A 16,667-nucleotide genomic window follows, 5' to 3' on the forward strand; every position below is an offset into this window, starting at 1 on the left:
TAAAAGATATGGCTAATTTTTATTTTCTGGCTCAGCTTGAAGACTAACTTGTGATATTTAAAGGTTCAAACAACAAATTTCTATAAAAAGGCACAAACAAGAAAAATGAAAAAAAGCACCTTTTAATTTTTCACAAAGTTCATCAACCCATATGTGCATTTTTTAAAAAATTTGGAAGAAAAATATGGCAATGAATGCCACAAGCCTTTAAAAATGCAAATGATAAATTGGGGATGATGTCTGTGAAGATTAGTAAAAGAGTTAATCTGAAACTTTGTATCTGGGAATTGGACTCTGATTACTTAAGGCGACCCTCCATCCCAAGGAATTAAAAATGTTCTGATATACAGTGATCATACCTAGTACTCACGTTTTTGCTGCAGCCCGTTCTGCCTGCTTGGACATCAGCTATTGATTGTCCAATAGGGGTAGCATTGTGAGGATTGAGCAAAGTCGGATTCATGTCTTCCCTTGTTTTCTGCTGTGGGTTGAACACTTGACCAATCCACGGCAAAAGAAATGGAGGCAGCCACACCAAAAACACAGCTGATCTGGTGGACTTGGCATGTTCTTGCATTATATGGACAACCATTCTTTTGTGAACCCCCACCTCTGAAACCAACTGATGGCTAGCATTTGAGAGAGGCTGCACCTGCTATCTTCTTGAAAGGGAGTTATTCTAAGTGAACAACCCTTTTTAGTAATGGGAAATAAGTTAGCCAAGAAGAATTAGAGGGGTTGTCGTGACTTTTTGTCTAAATGCTTTGTTAATGCATATGGACATTTAAGAAGGGTAATATCACTCTTGGGACCCGCCCTCTATGAAACCGTACAAAAACTGCTCTGTTTCATTGGCTTTTATTAGTAAGTCAAATTCTCATATAGATTATACCACCTGGAAATTAAGACTGTGGACAAGTCATAGTTTCAGAAGTTGATTGCAGCTCAAAATATTGGACAGTGGTCTTCCTGTCTTTATAGTAATGTTCCGATGTCTCTACTATATATTCTGAGACCCACCAACCATGACTGCCGCATCCATTCAATTAGTAGTTAAATGGCGCTAATCCACGATTTACTGCTGTTGAGAAGTTGAAGCGAGGTGACACAGCTGTGTTATGAGAGCGAATAACCTGCCCCTGCCACGTTACTAGTATCTGTATGTAGATGGCTGTTTTGCTGAGTTTCTAGTTCTGTAAAACTCTGTAATTAACTTTTTTTTCATCTTTAGAGAACTATATGTTTTATTTCTTACATGCCTGACAAAACATTGTTCAGTTTTGAACAATAGATAAGGTTCCGACACAAATTCGGTTATGGTCATCGTAGAGGCAGGAGAACCCCCTTCAGCAAATGTTCAAATCTTCTTTATTTTTTGCGAACCCATCAAATATATGTTCACATGAAGAAGGGTAAATTGGAAGGGAATTATAAGACGTTATGGATCAGCCAATGGACAAGGCTTTCATGTAATCTGAATATTAGAATTCGGAGTGACACTCGAAAAGTTGTACTTCCTTGTGCTGTGTATGGGTTGGTATCTTCCAGTGACCAATCATCGAGATCATAGATGGTCAGCTGGACCACGAAAATTGTAAGATCTTCTAGGTTTTGATGATTTAGTGAAGATCTGCACTTGCAGACTTAAAACAGGAACAAACCTTTAATAAAATATCACATAGGTATTCCAGCAGTGTCTGATCAACCAGATATTTGACCCACAGGGCCACTACAAATGACGAGAAGTAAGGGGCATCTGCTTCTTTGGATTTTCTTTGTATAATTTGTGTAATAGTAATTTGGTTGGGATTCACACTGTCGTTGAACATTTTCTATTGATTTGTCAGATGTTCGTGGCATTTCCTATAGCAGGGCCTGAAAAATGACTGTGTACTTTAGAAGACCACATTGATTTACTTATAAAGTATCCCAACATTCAGATTTTCTCCAGACATCAATAGCTGCATAATGTCTCTGTGGGTATACTGTTACTTGAAGTTCTGGTGTCTTTGGATCGAATTTGATCAAGAGCTAAATCTGCATGAAGTTTGTTTGTCCTTTCCTTGTTTGCTTAAAGAGTTATATCCACAGTTTTATGTGATAATCTGTGTGGTCTGTCTGACTTGAATTCCCAATAATCTCAAGAACAAAGCTCTGAAATGCTCCCCGGCTGCTACAATCATTGACATAGAAAAGCCAGGGAAAGTGAGCACTTGGCCACCTATGGCGTTCCCATGGACAGCCACAATCTAGACATTGAGCACCAATGGGGATGCGGACTGTTGTGAGTGATGAACATCTGAACCCTGGAGAATATATTGGCATTTTATTAAAAAAATAAATAAAAATGGCAAGCCAAGCTTCGCAACTGGAGGCTACCAGACGTCCTAAACATGTCCTGGAAATCTACCATTAGTTACTCACCTCCAATACTTTAAAGTGAACCTGTCACCGGTTTTGTGACATAATAGCTAAAATATCACTTTATTCAGCATCTGCTCTGCATTCCCTAAATCCTTGTATAATAACCTGACTCCCCCTGTATACCCCTGAAAAACCTTTTTAATTTCTCCCTCACTGTATGGTAGGTAATCTTCTCGGTCCAGTCCAATGGAAGTTGCTTCGGGCCTCTCGGAGGAGTGATCATCCAGCCGCTGGGAGGAGGGATGGAGAGGCCCAAAGCCACACCCATCGGAGCGGACCAAAGCATTTAAAAACATTTTTCAGGGTTATACAGGGGAAGTCGAGGTTATGTAAGGATTTAGAGAATGCAGTGCAGACTCTGAATAAGGTGATATTTATAGCTGCTATGTCACAAAACTGGTGACAGGTTCACTTTAAATTGTTGTCCCTGGTGGATCCAAATTATACCCAACAGTCACAATGATATCATGTTTTGTAGCAGTGCTAATCAGGATTGTGAAATCAGAGTCTGAGCTAGTTCTGGGTGGAGTTAGTCAGTATAGATGTACCAAATATCCGTAGAAACTATCCATTATTAATAATGTTTCTTGAATTTTGACAAGTTTTAGAGATGTTAAATCAGAACATATTTTATAGTATTGCTAACCTAATGCCCCTATTTCTAATAATAAATAAATATATATGTATACCGGTGTGTGTGTGTGTGTGTGTGTGTATATGTATATATATATATATATATATATATATATATATATATATATATATATATATATATATATATATGTATATATATGTATATATATGTATGTATATATATGTAGTACAGACCAAAAGTTTGGACACACCTTCTCATTTAAAGATTTTTCTGTATTTTCATGACTATGAAAATTGTACATTCACACTGAAGGCATCAAAACTATGAATTAACACATGTGGAATTATATACTTAATTTCAGTTGTTTCACACTTTTTTGTTATGTCTTATATTCTAGGTTCTTCAAAGTAGCCACCTTTTGCTGTGATGACTGCTTTGCACACTCTTGGCATTCCCTTGATGAGCTTCAAGAGGTAGTCACCAGGAATGGTTTTCACTTCACAAGTGTGCCCTGTCAGGTTTAATAAGTGGGATTTCTTGTCTTATAAATGGGGTTGGGACCATCAGTTGTGTTGTGCAGAAGTCTGGTGGATACACAGCTGATAGTCCTACTGAATAGACTGTTAGAATTTGTATTATGGCAAGAAAAAAGCAGCAAAGTAAAGAAAAACGAGTGGCCATCATTACTTTAAGAAATGAAGGTCAGTCAGTCCGAAAAATTGGGCAAACTTTGAAAGTGTCCCCAAGTACAGTGGCAAAAACCATCAAGCGCTACAAAGAAACTGGCTCACATGAGGACCGACCCAGTTGTTTCACACTTTTCTGTTAAGTATATAATTCCACATGTGTTAATTCATAGTTTTGATGCCTTCAGTGTAAATGTACAATTTTCATAGTCATGAAAATACAGAAAAATCTTTAAATGAGGTGTCCAAACGTTTGGTCTGTATACCTGTAAAGTGCTACGGAATATGTTGATTATTGTTAGAAGATTGTATTACCAACTCCGCATCTTTTCACCTAGACAGATATAGCTCTTTTCTGTTTATACTTATAAGAGAATCTTATCATTTATGTTCAAGTAGAGTAAAATTAAAAAAAGACATTATCCCACCTCTCCGTTTCACTTCACTTTTTGATTTTTTTTTTTTTAATGTCTACTTCCCGTCTGCTGCCAATTGTCATTCAAGGGCATCTCCGCCGTGCTCGGATCCAGTAGATGAAGGCAGCAGTGCTGTAAAACAGATTTTTTGGCTATTGCACAATTCATTAGTTCTGGAGAGAGGGGTACAGAGAAGGTGATAACGTGCATGCTCCAGAGGGTGCAATCACAGCTATCTTGAGGAGAAATTACACACAAAGGGCTGCGAAGGTGCGACCACTGTTCCTGCATCACAGAGGTGACTTCACCATTTCACACCGAGCCGTGGACCTCTAAGTTCAGCCGAAAACGTTATCAAGAAAATGAGCGGAGGTCGTAGGGGTAACGTTCCTCCTTGTGGAGAATGATAAGGCAAGCTTGGCATGTCAGATTGAGGAGACTTATAAGCCATACATGCTCCTCTGGGAAATTAAATATGCAAATTGTCTCTTCAGTGGGGTAGACGACTAGAACTCTAGCATCGCTTAATGGAAGCAGCAAAATAGAATATGTACATGAAAGTTCAGTAGATGGGGCTTTATTTGTGTAACCCATCAACTTGTTAATTTAGCAGAAAAACTGGTATGATGGATCCAACCCATTACCACGTGTTTTACGCTTATAAAGGTGCACAAATCTGTGGCTACTAAGCCTCGTTCACATGTTTTTCAGCTGCAACAAGAAATCACAATTACAGGCCGGGATTCCTATGACTTCATCATCATATTATAATGAGAGGTTAATAGATTTTACATCTCGCCTCAATGGGACAATGCCGATCTCCTTAGGAAACGTTAATATTTCTTAATCCCTTTTGTGCGAGATGAAAGCGTTCCCCATTATGACCCGACAGAGAGGTGGTTCCAAGTGTAGCTGGTAAAAAAAAAAATAAAGATAAAATAAAGTGCTTTTTTTTTTTTTATTGCTTTTACATTGAGTTTCATTAGACAGAAACCATTTGAACGGAAATATTGTGAAACGAGCTTACATGTTTAAAAGCTTTAAGCAATGTGTGTCTATAAACCGTACTCTGGCAAATGAAAGCAAGGCGCTGTAATCTGTAGGAAATTCAGCTCAAGGCAATAAGCTTGTAAGTCAAAGAACATCGAATGTTTTCCTTGGAACCGTTTCGGAAGAGCTATTATTTGAAAGGAAAATGAAAGTCTATAGTTATCTGGTAGGGAATGTCTCTCAATTACAGTGGCGTCCATGGATCCTGGATCTGAATGAAGATTTGGCTCGCTGTTCACTGTAGCCGCATCTGTATTTTTCCTCTGAATGAAAAACAGCATGTGTGAATTATATTTCCCATAATACAGTCCATATAGAGTCATAAAAGGCAGCAAGAAATGATTAAACATGGTATAAAATTATAGCCGGCTGCATGCAACTTGTTTTCGTTCTTTTATCTTATTTGTTCACGTTCATCTAAGAGACCTCCCGCACCATGTTAGCCAAGAAGATAGTAATATTTGAGTAGACAATATCAAAGATCAAGTTCAAAAAGGTTTGCAAGACCCTAGCTCAGTGTCCACGCTTGTAGTCCGTGGCTGCCGGACCACAGTGTGACGCTAGTCACTTCTCACGGCCAAGCCGTGAGTCAGAGTGGTCAACGAGTCCAAGGTCAGAAGCCAGGAGGGTACGTCATAATAGAAGGAAGAGACAAAAGCGTAGTCAGGTAATGTTCCGAGGTCAGAGTACCGGGAGGATAACAGATCAGACGAGAAGGGGTAAACAGGTTAGTGGTCAGAACAAAGTCCAAGGTCGGCAACAGATCAAGCATATAGGCACAGGAGGACAAACCTCACATGCTGAATGTGTGTCTGGGTGAAGCTGCTCAGTTAAATAGGCATGGCAATCACCCGGTGTAGTGAACACCTGGAGATAGCTGACCCCTTCCAGTCACAGATTGGGTAGTCAAGCTGTCAATCAACACACTGACAGCTCAGTACGCCCCTGTACCAGATTGAATTGCCATGTCCATTAAAAAACTGACAGCTTCAACATGCCCCTGTACCGGATTGGATGGCTGAGTTGTCAGTAACTGCATCCCAGTCACCCTGTGGAACCGTGACAAGAGCCCTGTAAACCTCCTTTGACCATCCAACATCTTCAGCTCCTCTTGTGACCAGTAAGCCCGATTTAAAAAAAAATCACAGAAATGGCCTTACCCAACACCAGGACAGATTACCAGTGCACTAGCAGAGTGCAGCACATCCCCACAAAAAAGGCGGAGGCAGCACAGGTGCAAAATATTTTGCACCTGTGCTGCCCCCGCCTTTATTGTGGGGGTCTGCCCTGGTGTTGGTAAGGCTGCAGCTTTTTCTGTGATGTTTTTCTTAAATGTTGTCCCATGTTAGCCATTACTAAGCCCAATAATACTAATCGGAAGAGGCTAGCGGGATGCTGGTAGGTGGGGGGAGGTTCGCAGAAATTATTTTCCTGTGGCAATGGACTTGTGCCATTGCTCCCTGATCAAGGTTACTGAGTTTTATTTACTTATATACCTTATTACATTGAGGTGAAACTTTATATTGTTCATCAAAGGTAGCTCTCATTTAAAGAAAACTTTGCGTAGATCAGTAGTCCAAGAAGAAACATACTATATTCTTTCAAGGAAGTATTCTACTTTCTCCACTTATGAGCCATTTCTTCTCTGTCTCTCTCTCTGCTTCTGAACTTATTATCCACTTTGAATACAGGTAAAATCTGACTTGATAAAAAACAAACAAACAAAAAAAAAACGGATTGCCGGCTCACTGAGGGATCAGATTACAACTGCCTATTGAAGTCTATGAAGAGGGAAGGAGGTGGGAGGAGCGGAGTTAGAGAGGCACAGAGACAGTGTGCTGTCTTTTTCTGTTAAGTGGTTTTACCCCAGATGTCAATTCATAGCTGCTCATTATTGCTGCATCATGTCCTCCTTTCTACTGCTGTTTCTGAATATTTGCTCCATAGAGACGAGAGCAGTTAGCCTTCATTTCTCTGTGTATGGGAGACCTCATCATTTAGTCTCTACCCACTAGCTCAGAAAATTAGAGAACTTGCAGAGAGAAAAAATGCAAGGCATATAATGGCGTGGAATAGTATTAATTCTCCACATGACTAATTCTGAAAAGACAGACAATGTTTTAAATGAGTTTTCCCAACTTAGATTTTTAGCAAAATTCAGGATTGACTATTACCTGATATATGAAGGTATCATTATTGGGATCTGCATATATCTCGAGAACGGGGTCCTGTTGCACGCTGTCAAGAATGCCGCTTTGGCTACGGATGCGCTGCTCTTTCCAGGAGTTCTGAAAATTGCGGTGCATGGTTACGTGTAGCAGTGTGACTCACACCTATTCCATTTTTTAATTACTTTTCCTGTATGTATGAGATGTCCAATCTCAGATTGGATACCAGAGGAGTTTCAAGAGTCACTTCTGCAAGATAGACAGTGTCTTTTGAATTATGTCAACGTGAGAACATAATATTAATAATAATTAAAAAAAAAAAAAAAAAAAAACCTTGATGTTCTTCACTATTGTAAAATGTATACACATAAATAATCTACTGGTTCTCAGATTTCATACTCCGAAAGTTGGCATACTTGTTAGTTAATTTATTGCAATGTTCTGTGGTGACAGCCACCGGAATCCGTAGATCATAAATGTTCAGTCTTCAGTTCCCTCTGGACTCTTTATAAAGAATCACAGTGCACTTGAGGACACATTGAAGCTTCTGAAAGATTTGCCCATAGTAATGCACTCTTAATGCTACAGACAAGGATTCTCCATGAATACTGTGAGGTCCTGGAAATGTTAGCGGTGTGACAAAATGGTCGTCCTCCTCTGAATTCAGTCAGCCTTAGTTAAAGGTAGCTGTTTTCTACTCTAGACACACATCTAAGACTGTCCCCCTCTTTGGAGGACCTATTTGATTACGTCTTTTCATTACATGGACGTACCTTTCATTTTAGTATTGCTTCGAGTGTTTTCTATCTCGTTGCTTGGATATCACTCTATGTTCAGTGAAGGTCCGACGACTGAGACTTTTTTTTAACGTTGAAGAATTGCTGATTCACTATTTTGGCCCCTGTCTTCACCTGCACAGTGATTCCTCCTGTCGCAAAGCTTTCCATCTCTTATTTAAAGTATGTCCCTGAGTTGCCATTATGAAGAGAGAAACTTTGAAGGTGGCTCAGTGATGGATGGGCACTGCTACCTTTTTTTTTCAGTATTGGTGAAGGCCCAAAGTTCAGAACTCCACCAATCATAAAATGATGGCATGCCCTTGTGATCAGCCATATTTTTCTGAGGTCAGAGCGCTCGTTTAATTTTTCATGTCGTGGAGCTTCAGAAGATTTTCTTTTGTACCAGGTTCCCTGACATAGAATGGAAGCAGAGACGCCTTGTGAGAAACCAATGACCATTCCAATATAAAAAAGGATTGTCCAAATTGTCTCTTCATAGACTATTTGTTCCAAAATATTGCCTGAGGTATCCACTGATCACACTGGGTCACGTTTCTGCACCCCCCAACAAATGGTCACATTTGAGTCCATCAGAACAAGAGTTGCTAGTACGTCTCTGCTCTGGTTAGTAGAGAAGAGTCCCAATCAATAATGTCCATATGCTTCGTATGCCTAAACTTTGTGTCTGGTGAAGGCCAACCTGTCTTTATGTCATAATATCTGTGGTATCCAGGAAAAAAAAAATTGACTTTTACATAGAACTATACCCACTTATTTTTGAGAATGACACAATTTTTTTTAGAACTTTTCAATGTTAATCTTGGCCATAAATGAGATCTTTTATACTGTCCTTTTTACAAAATCATGTCCTAAATGAGATGTTATAACTCCAGTCACACAAATATATAAGTTCTTTCTGTAATCTTTACTACATTCAAATAGTTTATTTTTTGTTGGTAAAACCTACAATTTTCTGTTCTGTAGTCTGTCTCCAACAGATGGAAATACGTTTACTATTTTAGCAGTGATGCGATTTGCAGTAATGTTTGCTTTTTCATTACAATAAGTTGATGTTAAAGAAATAACTTTAGATAACGAAAAAATAAAAAAAAGTTGATGTTAAAGAAATAGCTTTAGATAACGAAAAAATAAAAAAAAGGCTCACATGAGAAACGTGAAAAAAAAAGGCCTGCTCAACGTACGGGAAATTTTGCAGAATTTGATTTTCAATTGAGCAGGATAGCCTGTCGTGCAGTGAATCGTGCAGAAATATGCAGCTTGGAGCCTGGAATCAGGGAAAATGAAAACGTTTGAGACCAGCTGCCCACAGGAGGAAGAAACCATGGAGTTTGAAATCTGCGCGTGATAACCTGAACTGACCATTTTGAAACGTCTAATAGATTTTTATCTGAACCTACTATTTCGAAAAGCCATTATCCTATGTGGTTCTCCCTCATCATTCTAAACTTTCATTTTTCCATTTCTTCTGAGTTTCAAGGTGCAAAATATATATATATTTTTTTTTTACTTTAAGGTACCACTATCATATGACACTAGGATGTGGAGTTTAGAAGTAGTGCTTCAGGCTTGCATAGGCTTTCAGAAAAGGATATGTTTAAGAAGAACTGTGCCAGTCAAAGGTTCTCTTTCCTGCAATCTGGATGTACATTAATAATTTCCATTTCAACCTGACCTTAGTCTTAGTGAGGATTCGAAGTTTCTTTTATCTAGAAGACATCTATTGTTTAATTTTATAGGAAGCCAATTGGAGGAAAGAATTACCTTACCTGGCGGAATCGCTTGATTTACAAACTTTCTGCAGTTGTTGTATATGGATTCTTTCGTGAGAGATTCAATCCACTAGTGGATCTTCTGGTAGGATAGTCCAACCCTAAACATAAATATAAGTTGCGCAGGTTCCTATTTTAGACAAACCCATTGCTAACAGGAACATAAAATCAAGCATAAGGCCAGGAGTTTTTGAACGCTCAATAAATTCCAACTTTTATAGAGATGTCATTCGTTAACTTTGTTCTTGGCTCAAAATATTCCTAGATGTCTCAAAATCTCTCAAAACTATAATTTTGCGAGGTCTAAAATATGTATATGAAATCCAGCCTGTGTAGGTCTTTGTTTGCAAGTTCTGATATTTTATAGAATTTTTCTCAAGGGATTTGAGCCCTTTACCAAATTCAGGTTTCTCATTCATTAGAGATGCGTAAGGGAAAAGATATAAGAGTAAGAGTAAGTTCACACTGCTTTTTTTTTCTGGTGTTTTTTGAGCTGGTCTGCTCCTAAAATGGTCAGAAAAACGCTCACAAAACACTCAAGAAATTATCTAATTTTACTAAAAAACACTTGATGTTAATATGTTCTGGCTTTTGAGCATCTTTTAGGCTACGTTCACATTTGCGGTCAGCGCCGCAGCGTCGGGCGCCGCAGCGGCGCCGCATGCGTCATGCGCCCCTATACTTAACATGGGGGCGCATGGACATGCGTTGTGCTGCGTTTTGCGCCGCATGGCCGCAAGCGTTGGACGCAAGAAACGCTTCAAGTTGCATTTTTTTTGCGTCCAACTTGCGGGCAAAAACGACGCATGCGGCGCAAAACGCAGCGTTTTAGCGTGCGTTTTGCCGCGTTTTTGTTTGCGTTGTGCGCTGCGGCGCCGACGCTGCGGCGCACAACGCAAATGTGAACGTAGCCTTACACTCTTCAGTCTTTCAAAACTGCTAAGCTTCTAAAACGATTGACATGTCTGAGTTTATATGTTCTCCCCATGTTTGCATGGGTTTCCTTCCAAACACCAAAGGCTGATCGTGAATGTAGATTGTGAGCCCCAATGGGGACAATGATGATGTCTGGACAACGCTGTGGAATATGATGGCACTATATAAGTGAGCATAATACGTAATTCCGCTAGGATGGTGCTCTTTACATTATAATAGAAGTAAATTGGAAGGTAACAGAAATATAGAAAATGCCTGTTCATCTTTTTGAGCGTTTTGAGTTTTTACTTAAAAACAAAAACAAACAAAAAAAAACCTATTCTTATTTTTCACTGCTTAATGGATCTGAAAAAAATGATATATTACCCACAAAAAAAAACTATCCAAAAATAGTTTCCAGAAAACACCAAAGAAAAATATTACCCAAACACTTCAAGAAATGTTAACAAAGGACTTCACGATTAAAAAAATAAAAAACTGTGATTAACTTAAGTGGTTTTCTCTTGAAAAACTTTAATTTTTGACCACCAAAAATAGACGTAATTTGAACATGCCTTAATTGCTGAACCACAAAGAAGTGGGAGAAATTACAATGTAAGTCTTCGTTCCATTCGTTTTAGTCCATCTCAATGAAATTCTTACACATTTGAGAAACCCATGTAACTTACGAGAAGTCTCTTTTCAAGAATATGATTGAGTATTTATACATATATTTTTTATTTATATATTTTTGTGTTTCACTACAACGACGTTGCTTTGAAGGTTTTCTTTTTTCTTCATTTCCCATAACTCATCCTTTTCAAACCCATAATTAAGTCCTTCTGCCATGGAAGATCCCGGATTGTTAGTCTTACTGATTCATAGCTGACTCCTCCGGCCCTTGAGAGGCCTAGAAGTCTTACCAAAGAACAGCTCGGAGTAAGAAAAATAATTAGTGGTTTTTCAGGTGCGAGCGACATGGAAAGATTGGTTACATTGAGTATATTTAGCTTGGATTTAAGAGGACTAATGGGAATATTAGAAAACTCAAGGGGATAAAACGCTGCATTATTCAATCAAGCCAATGTCTACCGGGAACTAGACACTTAAACAATGTCTACTCAAGAAGATCATGTAACATCGGGGAGTGAGTGTGTGTTCATCCCCAGATAAACATGGCAAAGTGATGGATTCTCCTGAATGGTAATCCGTCCAGCCACCGGATTCTTACTGATGAACATGTGTTCTGTCATTTGTACAGTAGACCGTACAAGACGTACTTAATTATTTGCTCTTGTTACATGATTTTCTTCCGCGCTGCAGGGCTCTCCCAAGCAGTCACTGACAAGGAAGGGCTGCATGTAATTTGTCTGTCTTTCAAAGGCTAAACCCTCAGGTTACTCTCGATAAGCATGCTATAGTAATTAGCCGGAAAGTGCTCTGTAACGATACAATCCAGGATACTGTATTTGTCTGTTTTTCATCATATCTTTTTTTTTTACCTTTTTTTCTTTTTAAAGATATTTTGTTTATCGTAGATTGTGGTAACCATGCAGGAAAACTTGTAAAATATGAAAAGGTTATAATACATAGAAATATTTAATATATAATATATTATATATATATAATGTAAATGTTTAACATGGAATTTTGTAAAATACTGTTTGTTAGTTGCACATTTACCAAGCCACCCTCGAGGAAATTAGATTAATTTGGGAAACTACCTGCTCCAAATATTTTCTTTTAATATAATTTTCTTTAATTTCACGCCATTAAAAAAAAAAGGTTTGTAGTAGAAACCTTACGTCTAATAAAGAAAGTCATTTTGATCAAATAAAAAACTAAGCATTTCATTTTGATCGTTTTCCAAACGAAGCGTGAAAATCTGTTAAATTAGAGAAACTAATTTTGACCAATTTAGACACAAATTTGCCAAATTTGCCCTTGTGCTTAACAGATATTTCATACATTGACCAACTTGGTAAGGGTTTATATTTTCCCAATTCCTTTAAATTCAATTTTTAAATACCATATACATTTTTTCACGTTTTTTTTTTTTTGCAAAAGAGCCCTGCTTAAAAATTTCTTTAAGTATAATGTTACAATTTTGTTTTCTGTTTTTTTTTAATCTTTCCTGTATTATAATATTTAGGGAAAAGTCCCAAATTACAATTTTAAGTTGAGTTGAAATTACTTTGGTACAGGTTAAGTACATTTTCCAAAATGGAAGAGACTTTTTTTTTAGAATATAATTTTTTCGAGTTTCGCCTTAGCTTGTTTCATATAGCCCACATACGTTTTGCATTGCCAATCGCTATAGTTTTTTTTTTCCTAACCATCCAATTTTTGGGTAATGCCAGGCATCGTGTTAAATGGATGAGATAGACCCCTTATAAAGGAGATTGAGTTTTCACACCAGCTTTGAAGATCTTTGTGGAGACCACACATCTTTCTTCACCCTTCAGATAAATGAACGTTACATGAAAGGAGCCTGTGTTCTATGGAGGCATAGACTCTTTTAGGGTTTTTTTTACATGAGATGCTACCGAGTGAAAAGGACTCTTAATATTCTCCACATGGCAGCTTCTGTTTAATTGCAGAAAGCTCTGGCTTCTCTGTACATGTTGTAAATCGTTTAGGAATATCTGGTGCTGGATGAGCGTACCGAGGCAATGCAGTTACACTGTGGTTGGCATCTGGAGGCACATTAAACATTTTTTTTTTATCCTATGCCATCTCGGGCAGTAAATCTTGGCTCTTTGATGTGCCCATCATTAGGGTTTTGCTGTACATATTTCTCATATTTCTTCATGATTCATTTAATCATACCGGCAAAAAATGGAATATTTTGTAATTATAACAAGTTTTTTTTTTTTTTTTTTTAAATCCCGAAAACTGCTCCTATTATCACCTAATTTTAAGATTCCTTGGCAAGGTTGTAACCTTGAATGACTGAGCGCTTCTGTGGTACAGGGTTTGAGGGAAGAATTAATGGTGAACACTTTCTGTAAAGCTTTTCAGTACAACAAACCCACAAACTTGTGTCTAATCCACATGTGCTATGAAACTAAACTCTACATATATGTTGAAAAGCCAGTTGAGGTAAATCCTGCTTCACGCCTTTAAAAAAAAAAAGCAAAAAAAAACCTATTTTGAATTAGGTAGTTATGAAGTTACCATCTTTTTATCATTTTTTTCATAAATGAATAGTTCACTTGTAAATAAGGAAATTTGTAATATATCTCATCACAGAAATCTGCTTCTCTCTTCCCTTGAATTGATTTTTCACAATCAAACTTTTCAACTTCTGGGTAAAAACGGTCTTTGAGTACAAATTTTCCCGATAATGAGATAGGACATGATAGTTGGTGCTCATAAAGTTCTATGGAGAACTGTAACTGTAATTTAAGAAGATTGTGCAGTAGAATGTCTGTTCCTCTAGCTCCTCCCATCCATAGAATGTCTGTTCCTCTAGCTCCTCCCCTCCATAGAATGTCTGCCTCTAGCTCCTCCATTGAATCTGTCTCTAGCTCCTCCCCTCCATATAATGTCTGTATCTAGCTCCTCCCCATAGAATGTGTTCCTCCAGCTCCTCCCCTCCATAGAATGTCTGTCTCTAGCTCCTCCCCTCCATATGTCTGTCTCTAGCTCCTCCCCTCCATAGAATGTGTTCCTCTAGCTCCTCCCCTCCATAGAATGTGTTCCTCCAGCTCCTCCCCTCCATAGAATGTCTGTCTCTAGCTCCTCCCCTCCATAGAATGTGTTCCTCTAGCTCCTCCCCTCCATAGAATGTGTTCCTCCAGCTCTTCCCCTCCATAGAATGTCTGTCTCTAGCTCCTCCCCTCCATATAATGTCTGTCTCTAGCTCCTCCCCTCCATATAATGTCTGTCTCTAGCTCCTCCCCTCCATATAATGTCTGTCTCTAGCTCCTTCCCCATAGAATGTGTTCCTCTAGCTCCTCCCCTCCATAGAATGTCTGTCTCTAGCTCCTCCCCTCCATAGAATGTCTGTTCCTCTAGCTCCTCCCCTCCATAGAATGTCTGTCTGTCTGTCTCTAGCTCCTCCCCTCCATAGAATGTCTGTCTGTCTCTAGCTCGTCCGCTCCATAGAATGTCTGTCTGTCTGTATCTGCCTTTAGCTCTTTCCTTTCCACTCGTAATAAAAAAACACAAAGTTTTGAAAGCACCAACTGTCATCTCCTATCTCAGTAATAGTGAAAGTTCTCTTCACGGAGTGACAGATTTTACCCCTGAATTGCCTGTTTGTTAGGCAATCCCTGAATGTGTTGCGGCTGTCGATCAGCCATGAGACAAGGAGTCGCAGGGACTCGAACGTATTATTCGAGCTTGCCAATAACACCTTACCTCAGCATGTTTGCTCATCACAAGTTGAGTGATTAGGATCTTAAACGGTGAACTAGAGTTGTGCAAAGAGCTACTGCAAAGTCTTTTTGGAGAACTAAACACTTCTAGAATTTACATTGAAAGATCAATTCATTTTCAGTGGGAACGGTGTAATTCTTCATGTCTCCTGGGGAGGCGCTGCAGTAATATTGCTGTCTGGTTTCCCCACAGTTTACACCTCATAAATGGAAGTCCCAGCAGTGACACATTCTAATTTTTTTAATTCTTTATAAACTTCTTTACATTATACTTATTTTGCTGCTGGTCATCTTTGTAAAACTCTTGGACAAGCCCTTTAATATAACAAAAAAAACAAATACATTTTTATTTTACTGGACGAAGTCAGTTTTGACACACTTGTGTTAAGGAAACTGCATACTGTGCTACATACCAATATTACAGAATTGCCCTATAATAAAAATAGTCTACTTCCTGAGAGGTCAGATGGGATTCTCGGCTGTTTATTTTTTTTTTGTTAAGATTTTTATAGAATCATATTGTAGAATAGTATGCAATTAATTATCCTAATAAATTAGCCCAATTTTGTTTTTAAAATAGTAACTTGTTTAATGGGTTGTTCCCTTTCAGTAAATATTGATCCCCAGTTGCCGGATTTTATGAAGCAAACCGTATGCGCCTTCCCCGGATCCACTGGCAAGTCTGTGCCGATGTTCGTGGTTTCTGACATTCTCCTGTTAGTTCTCCTGACGTCACTGTAACACTGCAGGAGCCAATCGGTGATCTCTGTTGCCCCGCCAGTGTAAACAGAACGCCTCCTTCAGACCCACTGAACGCACTTATTGGCTGCCGAACTGTTAACGTGATGTTGGCATCACAACCAATGCCAGCCACAAGAAGTAGCGGTGGAGACTCACCGGTGGAGACTCACCGGTGGAGACTCACCAGTGGACCCAGGGAAGGTTAGTACTGCGCCAGTTTTATTTCTCGTTTCCGGGGACATTCATTTACTGAAAGGGAACAACCCATCTAATGAGTTTAGGCCCCATTCAGACAGCTATTTTTTGGTGTACAAGTTGAAAAAAGACCATTTTTCATCAGCACATTGAATCTGATTTCATACATTTTTGAGTTGTCTATACATTTTTATCATCAGTTTTATATCCATTTTTCTAGTATGTAAAAAAAATAAAGGTTTCCACACTTCTTGAGAAATAGCATTAGGCAGTGGATAGGTCAAATAGGTCAGTACTCCATGGCCTCTGGATAGGAGCTCTGTGAAGTGTCACGTACTTGACGTCATCCGCGACTTGAATTTTGATTATCCAAACGTCACAACTTCACTTGAGCTTCATGTCACAACATTGACTTTACGCCCATCCAGCTAATCAAAATAGGCCGCCAATGATGGCAGATAGCTGGTGATTCAGTGTGCTCCAATCCAATGATCACATGATGCTTGCTGAACGGTCTACTGGAAGT

At 38.7% G+C, this 16,667-nt stretch overlaps 1 protein-coding gene across 2 annotated transcripts in view; it reads left to right on the top strand.

Annotated features, from left to right (window-relative positions):
* The window catches only part of SUPT3H (SPT3 homolog, SAGA and STAGA complex component), a 576,749-nt gene that overhangs the window by 169,626 nt on the left and 390,456 nt on the right, over nucleotides 1-16,667 (top strand). The window contains exon 1 of one of the 2 annotated variants that reach the window (XM_077291575.1): nucleotides 16,109-16,147. The exons of the other annotated variant lie outside the window; for it this stretch is intronic. The gene's annotated coding sequence lies outside the window, so the exon portion shown is untranslated. Of the gene's footprint in view, nucleotides 1-16,108; nucleotides 16,148-16,667 lie in introns of those variants that run through there. 2 annotated transcript variants of the gene reach the window in all.

This window comes from Ranitomeya variabilis, chromosome 2 (genome assembly GCF_051348905.1).
Source record: "Ranitomeya variabilis isolate aRanVar5 chromosome 2, aRanVar5.hap1, whole genome shotgun sequence".
In the NCBI taxonomy this organism is placed as follows: Eukaryota; Metazoa; Chordata; class Amphibia; order Anura; family Dendrobatidae; genus Ranitomeya; species Ranitomeya variabilis.